Here is a 16531-nt window from a genome sequence, read left to right as displayed (position 1 = left end):
CCGCACTATTTATTAATTTATTTATATATTTGCCATCTAAATTTTAACCCCGGTTTAAATCTTCAATTTTTTACAGACTGTGAATGACAGCATGAGCAAGAACAAAAAGCGTTGGGAAGAAGCGCTAAGTGTCCACCGCCACACTGCCTTGAATGCACCCGTTCCCGTCTGATCTCGGAAGTTAAAGGGCCACTGTAAGTAAATATTTTCTATGCCTGTTACTAACTAACTACCCCAAATACGCTTTTTATCAATAGCATTTCATTAACATATCTCTACCGTATATCAGAAATCTTGTCTGCAAATTTAATTGTTTTCCAAACCCTTTCCGTGGGTATCCTTTGCTCTGTACCAATCCGTTTACAATACCTAGGTTTCAAAATGGCGCTTTAAACACAAAGTTATTGGTTTAAGTATTTTGAACATGCAGTGCTGAAAATAATTTGCAGGATAATGTGACATCATCAGCGAATAAAAAATATAACTTTTAGAATGTTATGAAACTTAGTTTTGGAGAAAATATAGGTCAGTAGGTTTTAATTAATGTTTATTAACTTTAATATGTTAGTTGTTTAGCTTAAAAATTATAACAGAAAGTAATCCTTTAAGCAGGGCCAGGCCTGGTCAGTACCTGGATGGGAGACCGCCTGGGAACACCAGGTGCGCTAGGCTTTTTTTTTCATTTTTAAAGCAGTGAAGCATGCGTCATATTTACTGATACTAGCAATATTTATTGAAACAAATGTAGCTTGCAATTAATAAAAAATAGAGGTCCATTGTATTAAAGATAATTATCTTTTGTAAATACAGACAGGCAGGCAGGCAGGCAGGCAGAAAGAGGGGCAGGAAACTCTGTATCTATGTATACTTTTTGTCATGGGTCAGCAAGTGATTCTGGGCCTGTACTGGCACTATTTATTAATTTATTTATATATTTGCCATCTAAATTTTAACCCCGGTTTAAATCTTCAATTTTTTACAGACTGTGAATGACAGCATGAGCAAGAACAAAAAGCATTGGGAAGAAGCGCTAAGTGTCTACTGCCACACTGCCTTGAATGCACCCGATCCCGTCTGATCTCGGATGTTAAGCAGGGCCAGGCCTGGTCAGTACCTGGATGGGAGACCGCCTGTGAACACCAGGTGCTGGTAGGCTTTTTTTTTTTCATTTTTAAAGCAGTGAAGCATGCGTCATATTAACTGATACTAGCAATATTTATTGAAACAAATGTAGCTTGCAATTACTAAAAATTAGAGGTCCATTGTATTAAAGATAATTATCTTTTGTAAAGACAGACAGACAGGCAGGCAGTCAGAAAGAGGGGCAGGAAACTCTGTATCTATGTATACTTTTTGTCATGGGTCAGCAAGTGATTCTGGGCCTGTACTGGCACTATTTATTAATTTATTTATATATTTGCCATCTAAATTTGAACCCCGGTTTAAATCTTCAATTTTTTACAGACTGTGAATGAAAGCATGAGCAAGAAGAAAAAGCGTTGGGAAGAAGCGCTAAGTGTCTACCGCCACACTTCCTTGAATGCACCCGATCCCGTCTGATCTCGGAAGTTAAGCAGGGCCAGGCCTGGTCAGTACCTGGATGGGAGACCGCCTGGGAACACCAGGTGCGGTAGGCTTTTTTTTTTCATTTTTAAAGCAGTGAAGCATGCGTCATATTTACTGATACTAGCAATATTTATTGAAACAAATGTAGCTTGCAATTAATAAAAAATAGAGGTCCATTGTATTAAAGATAATTATCTTTTGTAAATACAGGCAGGCAGGCAGGCAGAAAGAGGGGCAGGAAACTCTGTATCTATGTATACTTTTTGTCATGGGTCAGCAAGTGATTCTGGGCCTGTACTGGCACTATTTATTAATTTATTTATATATTTGCCATCTAAATTTTAACCCCGGTTTAAATCTTCAATTTTTTACAGACTGTGAATGACAGCATGAGCAAGAACAAAAAGCGTTGGGAAGAAGCGCTAAGTGTCTACCGCCACACTGCCTTGAATGCACCCGATCCCGTCTGATCTCGGAAGTTAAGCAGGGCCAGGCCTGGTCAGTACCTGGATGGGAGACCGCCTGGGAACACCAGGTGCGGTAGGCTTTTTTTTTTCATTTTTAAAGCAGTGAAGCATGCGTCATATTTACTGATACTAGCAATATTTATTGAAACAAATGTAGCTTGCAATTACTAAAAATTAGAGGTCCATTGTATTAAAGATAATTATCTTTTGTAAAGACAGACAGACAGGCAGGCAGGCAGAAAGAGGGGCAGGAAACTCTGTATCTATGTATACTTTTTGTCATGGGTCAGCAAGTGATTCTGGGCCTGTACTGGCACTATTTATTAATTTATTTATATATTTGCCATCTAAATTTTAACCCCGGTTTAAATCTTCAATTTTTTACAGACTGTGAATGACAGCATGAGCAAGAACAAAAAGCGTTGGGAAGAAGCGCTAAGTGTCTACCGCCACACTGCCTTGAATGCACCCGATCCCGTCTGATCTCGGAAGTTAAGCAGGGCCAGGCCTGGTCAGTACCTGGATGGGAGACCGCCTGTGAACACCAGGTGCGGTAGGCTTTTTTTTTTCATTTTTAAAGCAGTGAAGCATGCGTCATATTTACTGATACTAGCAATATTTATTGAAACAAATGTAGCTTGCAATTACTAAAAATTAGAGGTCCATTGTATTAAAGATAATTATCTTTTGTAAAGACAGACAGACAGGCAGGCAGTCAGAAAGAGGGGCAGGAAACTCTGTATCTATGTATACTTTTTGTCATGGGTCAGCAAGTGATTCTGGGCCTGTACTGGCACTATTTATTAATTTATTTATATATTTGCCATCTAAATTTTAACCCCGGTTTAAATCTTCAATTTTTTACAGACTGTGAATGACAGCATGAGCAAGAACAAAAAGCGTTGGGAAGAAGTGCTAAGTGTCTACCGCCACACTGCCTTGAATGCACCCGATCCCGTCTGATCTTGGAAGTTAAGCAGGGCCAGGCCTGGTCAGTACCTGGATGGGAGACCGCCTGGGAACACCAGGTGCGGTAGGCTTTTTTTTTCATTTTTAAAGCAGTGAAGCATGCGTCATATTTACTGATACTAGCAATATTTATTGAAACAAATGTAGCTTGCAATTACTAAAAATTAGAGGTCCATTGTATTAAAGATAATTATCTTTTGTAAATACAGACAGGCAGGCAGGCAGAAAGAGGGGCAGGAAACTCTGTATCTATGTATACTTTTTGTCATGGGTCAGCAAGTGATTCTGGGCCTGTACTGGCACTATTTATTAATTTATTTATATATTTGCCATCTAAATTTTAACCCCGGTTTAAATCTTCAATTTTTTACAGACTGTGAATGACAGCATGAGCAAGAACAAAAAGCGTTGGGAAGAAGCGCTAAGTGTCTACCGCCACACTGCCTTGAATGCACCCGATCCCGTCTGATCTCGGAAGTTAAGCAGGGCCAGGCCTGGTCAGTACCTGGATCGGAGACCGCCTGGGAACACCAGGTGCGGTAGGCTTTTTTTTTCATTTTTAAAGCAGTGAAGCATGCGTCATATTTACTGATACTAGCAATATTTATTGAAACAAATGTAGCTTGCAATTACTAAAAATTAGAGGTCCATTGTATTAAAGATAATTATCTTTTGTAAAGACAGACAGGCAGGCAGGCAGTCAGAAAGAGGGGCAGGAAACTCTGTATCTATGTATACTTTTTGTCATGGGTCAGCAAGTGATTCTGGGCCTGTACTGGCACTATTTATTAATTTATTTATATATTTGCCATCTAAATTTTAACCCCGGTTTAAATCTTCAATTTTTTACAGACTGTGAATGACAGCATGAGCAAGAACAAAAAGCGTTGGGAAGAAGCGCTAAGTGTCTACCGCCACACTGCCTTGAATGCACCCGATCCCGTCTGATCTCGGAAGTTAAGCAGGGCCAGGCCTGGTCAGTACCTGGATGGGAGACCGCCTGGGAACACCAGGTGCGGTAGGCTTTTTTTTTTCATTTTTAAAGCAGTGAAGCATGCGTCATATTTACTGATACTAGCAATATTTATTGAAACAAATGTAGCTTGCAATTACTAAAAATAGAGGTCCATTGTATTAAAGATAATTATCTTTTGTAAATACAGACAGGCAGGCAGGCAGAAAGAGGGGCAGGAAACTCTGTATCTATGTATACTTTTTGTCATGGGTCAGCAAGTGATTCTGGGCCTGTACTGGCACTATTTATTAATTTATTTATATATTTGCCATCTAAATTTTAACCCCGGTTTAAATCTTCAATTTTTTACAGACTGTGAATGACAGCATGAGCAAGAACAAAAAGCGTTGGGAAGAAGCGCTAAGTGTCTACCGCCACACTGCCTTGAATGCACCCGATCTCGTCTGATCTCGGATGTTAAGCAGGGCCAGGCCTGGTCAGTACCTGGATGGGAGACCGCCTGGGAACACCAGGTGTAGTAGGCTTTTTTTTTTCATTTTTAAAGCAGTGAAGCATGCGTCATATTTACTGATACTAGCAATATTTATTGAAACAAATGTAGCTTGCAATTACTAAAAATTAGAGGTCCATTGTATTAAAGATAATTATCTTTTGTAAAGACAGACAGGCAGGCAGGCAGGCAGGCAGAAAGAGGGGCAGGAAACTCTGTATCTATGTATACTTTTTGTCATGGGTCAGCAAGTGATTCTGGGCCTGTACTGGCACTATTTATTAATTTATTTATATATTTGCCATCTAAATTTTAACCCCGGTTTAAATCTTCAATTTTTTACAGACTGTGAATGACAGCATGAGCAAGAACAAAAAGCGTTGGGAAGAAGCGCTAAGTGTCTACCGCCACACTGCCTTGAATGCACCCGATCCCGTCTGATCTCGGAAGTTAAGCAGGGCCAGGCCTGGTCAGTACCTGGATGGGAGACCGCCTGGGAACACCAGGTGCGGTAGGCTTTTTTTTTTCATTTTTAAAGCAGTGAAGCATGCGTCATATTTACTGATACTAGCAATATTTATTGAAACAAATGTAGCTTGCAATTACTAAAAAATAGAGGTCCATTGTATTAAAGATAATTATCTTTTGTAAAGACAGACAGGCAGGCAGGCAGAAAGAGGGGCAGGAAACTCTGTATCTATGTATACTTTTTGTCATGGGTCAGCAAGTGATTCTGGGCCTGTACTGGCACTATTTATTAATTTATTTATATATTTGCCATCTAAATTTTAACCCCGGTTTAAATCTTCAATTTTTTACAGACTGTGAATGACAGCATGAGCAAGAACAAAAAGCGTTGGGAAGAAGCGCTAAGTGTCTACCGCCACACTGCCTTGAATGCACCCGATCCCGTCTGATCTCGGAAGTTAAGCAGGGCCAGGCCTGGTCAGTACCTGGATGGGAGACCGCCTGTGAACACCAGGTGCTGTAGGCTTTTTTTTTTTCATTTTTAAAGCAGTGAAGCATGCGTCATATTTACTGATACTAGCAATATTTATTGAAACAAATGTAGCTTGCAATTACTAAAAATTAGAGGTCCATTGTATTAAAGATAATTATCTTTTGTAAAGACAGACAGGTAGGCAGGCAGTTAGAAAGAGGGGCATTAAACTCTGTATCTATGTATACTTTTTTTACTACTATATTTCTGTGCTTTGCTTGAAACAAACCTCTTGTTCTCACATTCAGATACATATAACTCTAAAATATTATTCAAAGTATCTATTGCTAGGCATATATTTATATTACTTGCTTGTCTCTGCACAATTTGTTTTCATGTTAAATGAGAACCTTTGCAACACTTAATTAAATCTGCTGATGTTGTTCATTGCTAAGGTTAATAACATTTTTCCTTAGAAGCAAATCTCAGCTACAAAACTACAATTTATAAACACAAGATTTTAACACACATACTGTTAAAACCATACACTGATCTTAAAACTTAAGCAGGGCCAGACCTGGTCAGTACCTAGATGGGAGGCTGCCTGGGAACACCAGGTGAGGTAGTCTTTTTTTTTTTTCATTTTTAAAGCAGTGAAGCATGCCTCATATTTACTGATAGTAGCAATATTTATTGAAACAACTGTAGCTTGCAATTACTAAAAATTAGATGTCCATTGTATTAAAGATAATTATCTTTTGTAAAGACAGGCAGGCAGAAAGAGGGGCAGGAAACTCTTTATCTGTGTATACTTTTTGTCATGGGTCAGCAAGTGATTCTGGGTCTGTACTGGCACTATTTATTAATTTATTTACATATTTACCATCTAAATTTTAACCCCGGTTTAACTTTTTTTTTACACACTGTGAAAGACAGCATGAGTAAGAACAAAAAGAGCTGGAAAGAAGCGATTAGTGTCTACCCCCACACTGCCTTGAATGCACCTGATCTGATCTTTGAAGTTAAGCAGGGTCAGGCCTGGTCAGTACATGGATGGGAGAATACCTAGGAACACCAGGTGCGGTAGGCTTTTTTTTTTCTTTTCTTTTTTAATTTATGTAAATAAATTAATAAATAGTGCCAGTACAGACCCAGAATCACTTGCTGACCCGTGACAAAAAGTATACACAGATAAAGAGTTTCATTGAAACAACTGTAGCTTGCAATTACTAAAAATTAGATGTCCTTTGTATTAAAGATAATTATCTTTTGTAAAAACAGACAGGCAGGCAGGCAGAAAGAGGGGCAGGAAACTCTTTATCTATTTATTTATTTATTTATTTATATATATTTGCCATCTAAATTTTAACCCCGTTTTAACTCTTCAATTTTTTACAGACTGTGAATGACAACATGAGCAAGAACAAAAAGCGTTGGGAAGAAGCGCTAAGTGTCTACTGCCACACTGCCTTGAATGCACCCGATCCTGGCTGATCTCGGAAGTTAAGCAGGGCCAGGCCTGGTCAGTACCTGGATGGGTGGCCACCTGGGAACACCAGGTGAGGTAGGCTTTTCTTTTCATTTTTAAAGCAGTGAAGCATGCCTCATATTTACTGATAGTAGCAATATTAATTGAAACAACTGTAGCTTGCAATTACTAAAAATTAGATGTCCATTGTATTAAAGATGATTATCTTTTGTAAAGACAGACAGACAGAAAGAGGGGCAGGAAACTCTGTATCTATGTATACTTTTTGTCAAGGGTCAGCAAGTGATTCTGGGCCTGTACTGGCACTATTTATTAATTTATTTATATATTTGCCATCTAAATTTTAATCCCATTTTAACTCTTCAATTTTTTACAGACTGTGAATGACAGCATGAGCAAGAACAAAAAGCGTTGGGAAGAAGCGCTGCTAAGTGTCTACCGCCACACTGCCTTGAAGGCACCCAATCCCATCTGATCTTGGAAGTTAAGCAGGGCCAGGCCTGGTCAGTACCTGGATGGGAGACCGCCTGGGAACACCAGGTGCGGTAGGCTTTTTTTCATGTTTAAAGCAGTAAAGCATGTGTCATATTTACTGACAGTAGCAAAATTCATTGAAACAACTGTAGTTTGCAATTACTAAAAATTAGATGTCCATTGTATTAAAGATAATTATCTTTTGTAAACACAAACAGGCAGGCAGGCAGAAAGAGGGGCAGGAAACTCTTTATCTGTGTATACTTTTTGTCATGGGTCAGCAAGTGATTCTAGGCCTGTACTGGCACTATTTATTAATTTATTTATATATTTGCCATCTAAATTTGAACCCCATTTTAACTCTTCAATTTTTTACAGACTGTGAATGACAGCATGAGCAAGAACAAAAAGCGTTGGGAAGACGCACTAAGTGTCTACTGCCACACTGCCTTGAATGCACCCGATCCTGTCTGATCTCGGAAGTTTAGCAGGGCCAGGCGTGGTCAGTACCTGGATGGGTGGCCACCTGGGAACACCAGGTGAGGTAGGCTTTTCTTTTCATTTTTAAAGCAGTGAAGCATGCCTCATATTTACTGATAGTAGCAATATTAATTGAAACAACTGTAGCTTGCAATTACTAAAAATTAGATGTCCATTGTATTAAAGATGATTATCTTTTGTAAAGACAGACAGACAGAAAGAGGGGCAGGAAACTCTGTATCTATGTATACTTTTTGTCAAGGGTCAGCAAGTGATTCTGGGCCTGTACTGGCACTATTTATTAATTTATTTATATATTTGCCATCTAAATTTTAATCCCATTTTAACTCTTCAATTTTTTACAGACTGTGAATGACAGCATGAGCAAGAACAAAAAGCGTTGGGAAGAAGCGCTGCTAAGTGTCTACCGCCACACTGCCTTGAAGGCACCCAATCCCATCTGATCTTGGAAGTTAAGCAGGGCCAGGCCTGGTCAGTACCTGGATGGGAGACCGCCTGGGAACACCAGGTGCGGTAGGCTTTTTTTTCATGTTTAAAGCAGTAAAGCATGTGTCATATTTACTGACAGTAGCAAAATTCATTGAAACAACTGTAGTTTGCAATTACTAAAAATTAGATGTCCATTGTATTAAAGATAATTATCTTTTGTAAACACAAACAGGCAGGCAGGCAGAAAGAGGGGCAGGAAACTCTTTATCTGTGTATACTTTTTGTCATGGGTCAGCAAGTGATTCTAGGCCTGTACTGGCACTATTTATTAATTTATTTATATATTTGCCATCTAAATTTTAACCCCATTTTAACTCTTCAATTTTTTACAGACTGTGAATGACAGCATGAGCAAGAACAAAAAGCGTTGGGAAGACGCACTAAGTGTCTACTGCCACACTGCCTTGAATGCACCCGATCCTGTGTGATCTCGGAAGTTTAGCAGGGCCAGGCGTGGTCAGTACCTGGATGGGAGGCCGCCTGGGAACACCAGGTGAGGTAGGCTTTTTTTTTTTTTCATTTTTAAAGCAGTTAAGCATGCCTCATATTTACTGATAGTAGAAATATTCATTGAAACAACTGTAGCTTGCAATTACTAAAAATTAGATGTCCATTGTATTAAAGATAATTATCTTTTGTAAAGACAGACAGGCAGGCAGGCAGGCAAGCAGAAAGAGGGGCAGGAAACTGTTTATCGATGTATACTTTTTGTTATGGGTCAGCAAGTGATTCTGGGCCTGTACTGGCACTATTTATTAATTTATCTATATATTTGCCATCTAAATTTTAACCGCATTTTAACTCTTCAATTTTTTACAGACTGTGAATGACAGCATGAGCAAGAACAATTAGCGTTGGGAAGAAGCGCTAAGTGTCTACTGCCACACTGCCTTGAATGCACCTGATCTCGGAAGTTAAGCAGGGCCAGGTCTGGTCAGTACCTGGATGGGAGACCACCTGGGAATACCAGGTGCGTTAGGCTTTTTTTTTTCATTTTTAAAGCAGTGAAGCATGCGTCATATTTACTGATACTAGCAATATTTATTGAAACAAATGTAGTTTGCAATTACTAAAAATTAGATGTATTAAAGATAATTATCTTTTGTATATACAGACAGGCAGGCAGAAAGAGGGGCAGGAAACTCTGTATCTATGTATACTTTTTGTCATGGGTCAGCAAGTGATTCTGGGCCTGTACTGGCACTAATTATTTATTAATTTATTTATATATTTGCCATCTAAATTTTAGCCCCGTTTTAACTCTTCAATTTTTTACAGACTGTGAATGACAGCATGAGCAAAAACAAAAAGCGTTGGGAAGAAGCACTTACTGCTAGATTTAGAGTTTGGCGTTAGCCGTCAAAACAAGCGTATAGGGCTTCTAATGCTGGTTTTTACCGCCCTCGGGTATTTAGAGTTCACTTACCGACACTCAAAAATCTCTCAACGCACAAATCTCTACCGACAACTCAGACCCAGTAGTTAACATCTACCGACAAAATAAACATCCACGAATAAAAAAAAAAATTGCACAAAGTACACTTACACTCATACAAACACTACACTATATATTTTTTTTTTAAATATTTTTTTTACATCAAAATAGAAAGGATCAAAGTTGCGAGATCTCGGGTGTTAGAAAAAAAAACCAACACAAATCCATTTTGCCATTGACTTACATTGACACACGGGAAAAGACCCTCATATAGCTACATCTAACTAATAATATTATCACAAACATACACTCATCAATGCATACAAAAAATATACACCACATTACATACACAAACAAGTTATTTATTACAAAATGAACACGATTTAGCTACTTTTTCACACAAGACCATGACGTCACTCACTTTACGATGAAAACCAGTCTTTGAATTTTTTTCACACAAATTTTGAGCCTCCATTGAGTTCTATGGGGAAGACGTGCTCATGCACGCGACAGACAGATTTCCCTAACGCACGCAAAAAGCGTAGACAAAAAAACTCTAAATACCAGCGCTAGAAATCGGGGAAAAAAATCATGCTTTTCTGCGTTAGACCCAGCTATGACAAATAGATCAAGAAATGCCTATTTCCCTATGGTGGACTTATGGTGTTTACTTATGGCAAATTCACAACAACATTAAATTGTTTCATACTTTTACATTACATCAACTACAAATCAACATCACTAGTAACAAACATTTACAACAATTACATCACATTTAAATGGACACAAAAAAAATTGAAATATTTCACGATTCACAAACAGTAGACAATGGGAAACACCTCTCGTTTACCTTTATTATTGCATTTCATTTATTCAACTCATATGCTTGCAGCAACAGCATATCTACATAGGCTTAACACATGATCATTCATGGATGCACATACTTTACTTTTATCATTCACTCATACATGTGCATTCATATGATGGGGGAAAAACACATTACATTCTCTCTAGGAATCACGAAACTGAAAATAGGGATTTTAATGTACTTTTAGCATCATGATTCGATCACAATAAACCATTAGGAATTACGTACAATATGAACATCATTACAACAGATTACAGCTGTCACTTTATGGGAAGGAACAACAATGCCAGACCGCTATATAGAAGTCAGCATATGTGGGACACAATCACAATTTATACGTATATGTACATAACACGCATCACGCAACCACAAAGCACACATTTATATTTTATTCAGCACACAATAGCAATGTAGTCAAATACAACAACACAATGAGGATTTCATAACTACACAGGCAGGTTAATAATATGATGACATCATTAGAAGATTCAACCATACACATTACAGATTTACGACTGTACCGCCCCTTTCAGAACTTTAACACTCAATACTACAATACAACATATACGTAAATAACAGTTTGGAACAGCATTATTAGGGAGATTTGAATGGGACAATTAATAAATATTGTCAGATCGCAAATCACTTATATATATATAATACTACAGATGACAGCCGGAAGTTATTCAGTATTAGTGCCATTTGAATGGGACGCATACAATATTGACATCTCGGCAATCACTTATATATACAATACTACAGATGGCAGACGGAAGATCTTCAGTATTATTGCGATTTGAAAGGGACGCATACAATATTGACATCTCGCCAATCACTTATATATACAATACTACAGATGACAGCCGGAAGTTCTTCAGTATTAGTGCGATTTTTAATGGGACGCATACAATATTTACATCTCGCAAATCACTTATATATACAATACTACAGTTGACAGCTGGTAGTTCTTCAGTATTAGTGCGATTTTAATGGGACGCATACAATATTTACATCTCGCAAATCTCTTATATATACAATACTACAGATGACAGCCGGAAGTTCTTCAGTATTAGTGCGATTTTAATGGGACGCATACAATATTTACATCTCGCAAATCACTTATATATACAATACTACAGATGACAGGCGGAAGTTATTCAGTATTAGTGCGATTTTTATGAGACGCGTACAATATTTACTTCTCGCTAATTACTTATATATACAATACTACAGATGGCAGCTGTTACTTTATCATTTACAAACAATATTGCAGCAACATTGCTCGTGCTGCTAAGCTTGGCAAACATGGATGACGATGATATGGTAGACGCTGCTGGTGGTGCTATTGGCCAACTAGCGGTTGATAGAATCAGGCAGCCTCGGCGGCTCAGACTGAGATGAAGGGGTCGTCTGGTTAGAGGTCCTCGTGTCTACAGGGTCGAGGTTTATGATAAGTATCGGCTCAATCGCGAACAGCTCATTGGCCTTTACGATGTTCTTAAACCTCATTTGGAGCCACGTATAACAATAAGGACTGCTGTCCCTGGCATGACTAAGATGCTAAGTTGTCTATATGTCCTGGCCTCCGGGAGTTTTCAATCAGGAGAGATGTACATGCATGGCCTGTCTCAAGGTACATTCTCTGGGGTGTTTGATAACTTTCTGGACGCCATGGTACGTATCAGTAAGCACTACGTAGGATTCCCACAGAATGATGGTGATTGGAGGCGCCTGAAGCAGGAATTCTTTGATATTGCTCAATTGCCCAATGTCTTGGGAGCCATTGATTGTACCCACATTGCGCTGTGTGCTCCAATTGATGACTTGCCCTTCAGAAATCGCAAACATTTTCATAGCCTCAACGTGCAGTATGTTTGTGACGCACGGATGAGGATTATGCATGTGTGTGCGAATTTTGGGGGTGCTAGTCATGATGCCTGCATCCTCTCTCTGTCCACCCTGTGGCGGAAGTTTGAGGAAAGAGAAATGCCCCCTGGGTATCTCGTTGGTGAGTATTTGTGCACAACATGGTTAATTAGTTAGTCAATTGCCACTGTAGTCTTAAACTGTTAGTGTAATGTGCAGCTATAGGATGCAATTTCAAATCACTTATATATATATAATACTACAGATGACAGCCGGAAGTTATTCAGTATTAGTGCCATTTGAATGGGACGCATACAATATTGACATCTCGGCAATCACTTATATATACAATACTACAGATGGCAGACGGAAGATCTTCAGTATTATTGCGATTTGAAAGGGACGCATACAATATTGACATCTCGCCAATCACTTATATATACAATACTACAGATGACAGCCGGAAGTTCTTCAGTATTAGTGCGATTTTTAATGGGACGCATACAATATTTACATCTCGCAAATCACTTATATATACAATACTACAGTTGACAGCTGGTAGTTCTTCAGTATTAGTGCGATTTTAATGGGACGCATACAATATTTACATCTCGCAAATCCCTTATATATACAATACTACAGATGACAGCCGGAAGTTCTTCAGTATTAGTGCGATTTTAATGGGACGCATACAATATTTACATCTCGCAAATCACTTATATATACAATACTACAGATGACAGGCGGAAGTTATTCAGTATTAGTGCGATTTTAATGAGACGCGTACAATATTTACTTCTCGCTAATTACTTATATATACAATACTACAGATGGCAGCTGTTACTTTATCATTTACAAACAATATTGCAGCAACATTGCTCGTGCTGCTAAGCTTGGCAAACATGGATGACGATGATATGGTAGACGCTGCTGGTGGTGCTATTGGCCAACTAGCGGTTGATAGAATCAGGCAGCCTCGGCGGCTCAGACTGAGATGAAGGGGTCGTCTGGTTAGAGGTCCTCGTGTCTACAGGGTCGAGGTTTATGATAAGTATCGGCTCAATCGCGAACAGCTCATTGGCCTTTACGATGTTCTTAAACCTCATTTGGAGCCACGTATAACAATAAGGACTGCTGTCCCTGGCATGACTAAGATGCTAAGTTGTCTATATGTCCTGGCCTCCGGGAGTTTTCAATCAGGAGAGATGTACATGCATGGCCTGTCTCAAGGTACATTCTCTGGGGTGTTTGATAACTTTCTGGACGCCATGGTACGTATCAGTAAGCACTACGTAGGATTCCCACAGAATGATGGTGATTGGAGGCGCCTGAAGCAGGAATTCTTTGATATTGCTCAATTGCCCAATGTCTTGGGAGCCATTGATTGTACCCACATTGCGCTGCGTGCTCCAATTGATGACTTGCCCTTCAGAAATCGCAAACATTTTCATAGCCTCAACGTGCAGTATGTTTGTGACGCACGGATGAGGATTATGCATGTGTGTGCGAATTTTGGGGGTGCTAGTCATGATGCCTGCATCCTCTCTCTGTCCACCCTGTGGCGGAAGTTTGAGGAAAGAGAAATGCCCCCTGGGTATCTCGTTGGTGAGTATTTGTGCACAACATGGTTAATTAGTTAGTCAATTGCCACTGTAGTCTTAAACTGTTAGTGTAATGTGCAGCTATAGGATGCAATTTAACCATTTATTTATCTTTCCGCAAAAGCAATTTAACCTTTTAGTTTGTATTTTTCACAAGGTCTGGTTTATGCCAAATACGCATATGTAGCATGTCTTAGCTGAAATGGGAAGATAGCAAAATCAATTTAATCATGTCATTGTCTCTTTCCGCAAATGTCTAGTTTTAGTTCAATGCAGATATGTAGCATGTCTTACCTTAACTGCTCAGATAGAAAAAGCAATTTAACCTTTTAGTTTGTATTTTACACAAGGTCTGGTTTATGCCAAATATGCATATGTAGCATGTCTTAGCTGAAATGGGAAGATAGCAAAATCAATTTAACCATGTCATTGTCTCTTTCCGCAAATGTCTAGTTTTAGTTCAATGCAGATATGTAGCATGTCTTACCTTAAATGCTCAGATCGAAAAAGCAATTTAACCTTTTAGTTTGTATTTTACACAAGGTCTGGTTTATGCCAAATTAAATCGTAGCATGTCTTAGCTGAAATGGGAAGATAGAGAATAAGATAGAACTAGATTATTCTTTTTAAATTTAAACATTTTTTAGTGGATTATCGTGTACAACAAAAAAATTTTTATACGATTTAATTGTGTTCTGTTCATAATTTATAGGTGATTCTGGTTACATGAACCGGCCTTGGCTCATTACACCGTTACGTAACCCTACTGATGAGGCTCAGGAGCACTACAACAGGGCGCACAAGAGAACCAGGGCTGTGGTCGAGAGAATGTTTGGGCTCCTCAAAATGAGATTCCGGTGCCTTGACAGGTTGGGAGGAGCCCTCCAGTACAGCCCTAGGAAGGTGGCTAAGATTGTTGTAGCCTGTAGCGTCCTGCATAATATTGCACAGCGGGCTGGGATGCTGCAGGCCATCCAGGTGCCCCGACGCCTTCTCGAAGATGTGGTGGACGAGCCTTTTCTAGAGGGGCCATTCCGGGATGAGGGGCTCAATGTCAGAGCAGACATCATCAACCGCCACTTCAGACGGTAAATAATAGAAGTTAGATTGGAGTATTGTCAATAGATGTGAACTCTATGGAAATGACAAGTAGAGAATTGTGCAAACATGTTAGGATTGTTCATCAAATGATAACAATTTGTTTCATTTATTAATGTAGGTGATGCTCTGGTCATTGGGTCCTGTAGCGAGTCTTTGCCACCTGGTTTTTAAAGACATCAGCTGGTAAGTATAAATGTATGGACTGTGGCTGGCAGGAATTTTACACAAAAATACATCATATGGCATACATTTTACAAAACTAGTATTTAGTTTACACATTACTTAAAATTTAAATACTCAGAAAGGGATCCTCTAGCATGACTATCCTCTAGCATGACTATGGTTCAAAGTTAGATTCAAAGTCACACATTAGAGGTTCGTTCTGCTCAATATGACTCATCTTCACACTTGATTGATAGAACATAACACAAGATGCTACACACGCTTAGTAAGCTAGTGACAGAAATTGATTCAGAAATGGTGGGGGTGGGAGAGGGGTACAGAACTGATTCACACACTTGTAGTAATAATTTTAATAAAACTTTTTCTGCCATTAGGGAGATGACTTCATCTAAAGACTGAAAAGGAAGAATTCGAAGACTGACAGAGAAGATTTCCCAGACTGACAGTGAAAAATACAAAATTGAAAGTGACGAATACCAATGGGATCATGTCTGGCATTATCTTTCAAATCTGCTGACCTTGAAAACCATACAAAAACATGTTCACATGGTAAGTGGCAACTATTTGATGGAATAAGGCTGTGGAGGCATCCTATTGGAGACACTTAGATTATTTTTAAATTTTTAGATGGTATTTCAGTCATCTATTTTGGAAATGATGAAAAAGACACCTATTGAAGATCAACTGTTTTCTCCAGAATTGACTTTCAAAGACCATGCATTATCCAGGTTGGTTTTCCAATGCATGCTAGTTAAGAATCACAGGAAGAATGTAAAATATTTTGAAAAGATACATGTCCTATATTAGAATATTTGTATCTTACATACATTACCCATACTTTGTTCATAATTAGATATTTATGTATCACAAGCAGACAAAGGAATACATATTCTAGTTGATATAGAGGTATTTGAATGGACATGAAATATTACATTTATGTTCAGCATACATATATGTATTTTTGATTATTTAAATGTGATATACATTATTATGTATAATTAGAAATGCTGATATTTAAATGTAATTTTGATTACACAATATAATGGTGTATTTTTTTTTTTAAATAAAATTTTAATTCATAAATATCTTGATAAAATGTTGCACAAAGTTAGAGCA

At 38.5% G+C, this 16531-nt stretch overlaps 11 non-coding genes and 5 pseudogenes across 11 annotated transcripts; all 16 read left to right on the top strand.

Annotated features, from left to right (window-relative positions):
- The first annotated feature begins 1036 nt into the window (after positions 1-1036).
- LOC128650839 (uncharacterized) lies at positions 1037-1156 on the top strand (annotated as a pseudogene).
- Positions 1157-1518: 362 nt separating this feature from the next.
- Positions 1519-1637, top strand: LOC128650931 (5S ribosomal RNA). The gene has a single exon (XR_008401062.1). It is a non-coding gene; the product is annotated as a 5S ribosomal RNA (ribosomal RNA).
- A 357-nt stretch (positions 1638-1994) lies between these two features.
- LOC128650920 (5S ribosomal RNA) lies at positions 1995-2113 on the top strand. The gene has a single exon (XR_008401061.1). It is a non-coding gene; the product is annotated as a 5S ribosomal RNA (ribosomal RNA).
- A 361-nt stretch (positions 2114-2474) lies between these two features.
- Positions 2475-2593, top strand: LOC128651046 (5S ribosomal RNA). The gene has a single exon (XR_008401073.1). It is a non-coding gene; the product is annotated as a 5S ribosomal RNA (ribosomal RNA).
- A 361-nt stretch (positions 2594-2954) lies between these two features.
- On the top strand, positions 2955-3073 carry LOC128651058 (5S ribosomal RNA). The gene has a single exon (XR_008401074.1). It is a non-coding gene; the product is annotated as a 5S ribosomal RNA (ribosomal RNA).
- A 356-nt stretch (positions 3074-3429) lies between these two features.
- Positions 3430-3548, top strand: LOC128650663 (5S ribosomal RNA). The gene has a single exon (XR_008400931.1). It is a non-coding gene; the product is annotated as a 5S ribosomal RNA (ribosomal RNA).
- A 360-nt stretch (positions 3549-3908) lies between these two features.
- On the top strand, positions 3909-4027 carry LOC128650908 (5S ribosomal RNA). The gene has a single exon (XR_008401060.1). It is a non-coding gene; the product is annotated as a 5S ribosomal RNA (ribosomal RNA).
- Positions 4028-4383: 356 nt separating this feature from the next.
- On the top strand, positions 4384-4502 carry LOC128650775 (5S ribosomal RNA). The gene has a single exon (XR_008401032.1). It is a non-coding gene; the product is annotated as a 5S ribosomal RNA (ribosomal RNA).
- Positions 4503-4867: 365 nt separating this feature from the next.
- Positions 4868-4986, top strand: LOC128650895 (5S ribosomal RNA). Its single transcript, XR_008401058.1, has one exon. It is a non-coding gene; the product is annotated as a 5S ribosomal RNA (ribosomal RNA).
- Positions 4987-5343: 357 nt separating this feature from the next.
- On the top strand, positions 5344-5462 carry LOC128650718 (5S ribosomal RNA). The gene has a single exon (XR_008400978.1). It is a non-coding gene; the product is annotated as a 5S ribosomal RNA (ribosomal RNA).
- A 1398-nt stretch (positions 5463-6860) lies between these two features.
- Positions 6861-6979, top strand: LOC128650858 (uncharacterized; annotated as a pseudogene).
- A 351-nt stretch (positions 6980-7330) lies between these two features.
- On the top strand, positions 7331-7449 carry LOC128651024 (5S ribosomal RNA). Its single transcript, XR_008401071.1, has one exon. It is a non-coding gene; the product is annotated as a 5S ribosomal RNA (ribosomal RNA).
- A 354-nt stretch (positions 7450-7803) lies between these two features.
- LOC128650961 (uncharacterized) lies at positions 7804-7922 on the top strand (annotated as a pseudogene).
- Positions 7923-8273: 351 nt separating this feature from the next.
- Positions 8274-8392, top strand: LOC128651011 (5S ribosomal RNA). Its single transcript, XR_008401069.1, has one exon. It is a non-coding gene; the product is annotated as a 5S ribosomal RNA (ribosomal RNA).
- A 355-nt stretch (positions 8393-8747) lies between these two features.
- On the top strand, positions 8748-8866 carry LOC128651005 (uncharacterized; annotated as a pseudogene).
- A 368-nt stretch (positions 8867-9234) lies between these two features.
- LOC128651050 (uncharacterized) lies at positions 9235-9343 on the top strand (annotated as a pseudogene).
- The last annotated feature ends 7188 nt before the right edge of the window (positions 9344-16531 follow it).

Source organism: Bombina bombina, chromosome 2, assembly GCF_027579735.1.
Source record: "Bombina bombina isolate aBomBom1 chromosome 2, aBomBom1.pri, whole genome shotgun sequence".
In the NCBI taxonomy this organism is placed as follows: domain Eukaryota; kingdom Metazoa; phylum Chordata; class Amphibia; order Anura; family Bombinatoridae; genus Bombina; species Bombina bombina.
This window is presented reverse-complemented; position numbering and strand designations above follow the sequence as displayed.